Here is a 2,336-nt window from a genome sequence, read left to right on the forward strand (position 1 = left end):
ATCATTGAAATTATCAAATTTTAAGAAAACCGTTAATTGGAGAATGAAAATTTGTTGATAAAGTAGCATTTTGATTAAAAAAAAACATGAAAAGGGGAAAGTTGTAAAATGATAGAGAAAACAATGTTGGAATTAGAATCACATGAAATGTTGTTGATTGATTGGTATTTGGTTAGAGTTGGAGCAGTCCACATTGATGCCGAGATATATGATGCTGACAAAAATCACCATTACAATTTTATCAGTTTTTTTCTTTTCAATTTTTATTCTAATTTATAGATTTTATTAGAGCTGTCAAAATGAGTCATAATCCGCGAACCAATCCGGTCCACCACGGGTTTAAGCCTGGTTGGATTAAAAAAATTGTTTTTTTTTATGCGGGTCAGATTTCAACCCGGCTCGTTTAAACCCAGCTCATGCGGATTGAACCCGTGGTGGGCCGAGTTGGTCCACCAACCCACCTATCTAATTTTATTTTATTAAAAATTAATTTTAATTTTATAAAAAATATTTATTATTTTGTTTTTGTTTGAAAAAATTATTTAAATTTCTTATTTTCAAAATTAATTAAACACTTAGAAGTGAAATTTGGAAGTGAAATTTGTTTAGATTTGTATTATAGAAAGTTTGTAATTTTTTTTATTTAAAAAAAATTGTAATTAAGTGAGTCAGTGAGCCAACCCGTTTACCCACCAACCCGTGGTGAGTCGAGCCGGATTCAAATTTTTCTAACTCGCTAATAAATGAGCCAGGTTGGGTTGGCTCACTAAGTGACCAACCCATGGTGGGTCGGATCGGGTCGGGCTGAGTGACACGTTTTGACAGCTCTAAATTTTATAATACTTACGTTATTATTGTATTTAGATTGATAAAAACCTATGTTTTTAAGATAAAAATATTTTTTTATTTTTATAGTTCAAAATCTTATTTTTCTTATGTCATTAAATTTTATAAAACTATAATCTTGACCTTATAATCAAATCAAATGTATACTCTATATAAATGAAATTTTATTATATTGGCTTATATTATTAATAACGAGTTTCCTTAATGTATTTCTTCATAGTAATATTTCACTTTGGATCGTTAACACATTATATATTATATATTCGGAGGAAATCGTGATTGTTTTTGCTTCTGGTAACATACATATATAAAAGAGTTTAACATTATATATAATATATTACTGTAATCTTTTTACACTATTTATTAATAAAAATAATTATTAGAAGGACTTTTAACATAACTATAATAAAAGTTAATAAATTTATTATATGTAATAGTTTTTCACTGAAGGACTATGTAAAACAATACATAGAGTACCTTTTATCTCTAAAAAGATCTTAATACATTTTAAATTTAATTTTAAAACATTATTCAAATTAAATATAGTTTGTATATAAGCTATTCTCTTCCTAAATTTGTCTACGTGAACATGATGTTACAACCTATTACATTATAGGAAGGGTATTTACATTCTCAACCTTGAGTCAATATTTGTTTATTTGCAAATAATATAATGTTACATTTGTAAATAATATTAGGTTAATTATATTTTTAGTTCTTAAATTTTAACTCAAAATTAAATTTTGTCTTTATTTTAAACTTTGATATAACTTTTAAACATAAATATATATATATATATATATATATATATATATATATATATATATATATATATATATATATATATATATATATATATATATATATATATATATATAGTTTTTTTAATTTAATTGTGTGAAATTTTTTTTATGTGTTAAACATTATTCTAAGTTAGCATTTGAAATATTTATATTATTTGACATATTTTAACCTATGTTAGCTTAGAACACCGTCTAATACGTAAGAACAAGTTATCACCATTGGGTCCAAAGGTTGTCTTATGGATATCCTCAACTTCTACCAAGATTGATACTTCCGTTACCTCTTCTTTCCTTGAAAACATTATAACACCATGCAACTGATCCATTAGATCTCCCCTCGTAAACTATAAATACTTATTCTTGTTTTTAAACTTATTAAGTGGATTGTAATCCACACACAACCTTGAACCCACACTCTGTGAACCTCCACCGTCTTGAGTCCCTTTTTAGTAGGGAAACACAATTCCTTATTGATCACCAGCAATGAGAATGTGATTGGAAAAATAAATCCATTCTTGATATCATATCCAACTTTTATAAAGGTAAGCATATCAAGTTGACCTTGAATCTATGCTCCTCTACTACTATTGAACACCTCCACATAACCATAGAGGTGAAAACTTTGTCTATAAGTCGGTGTTGAAACTAAAACTAAAACTCTTGATCTAACAACCCAACTCATCTATA

This window comes from Vigna angularis, chromosome 4 (genome assembly GCF_016808095.1).
Source record: "Vigna angularis cultivar LongXiaoDou No.4 chromosome 4, ASM1680809v1, whole genome shotgun sequence".
Classification (NCBI taxonomy): Eukaryota; Viridiplantae; Streptophyta; class Magnoliopsida; order Fabales; family Fabaceae; genus Vigna; species Vigna angularis.